Genomic DNA, 222 nt, shown 5'->3' with positions numbered 1-222 from the left:
AGCTGTAATGATAGGGAAAGAGAGAAAAAAAAAAAAGAAAGAAAGGCTGCATGCTCAAATCCTTGCTAGAAATTTGGCAGAGCTGAATTTGAAAAGTTAAACAATTAACACAGCTCTTAATTATTCTGGTCTAAACATAATTCTGTCTCTCAGAAAACATTAGTCCAACAAGTTCTAGTTTTCATTAGTCAGACTGCTATTAATATAAATAAAAAATTAAAA

The sequence above is a fragment of the Meleagris gallopavo genome, chromosome 21, assembly GCF_000146605.3.
Source record: "Meleagris gallopavo isolate NT-WF06-2002-E0010 breed Aviagen turkey brand Nicholas breeding stock chromosome 21, Turkey_5.1, whole genome shotgun sequence".
NCBI lineage: Eukaryota > Metazoa > Chordata > Aves > Galliformes > Phasianidae > Meleagris > Meleagris gallopavo.
The sequence above is the reverse complement of the archived record's forward strand: the minus strand, read 5'-3'. Positions refer to the sequence as shown.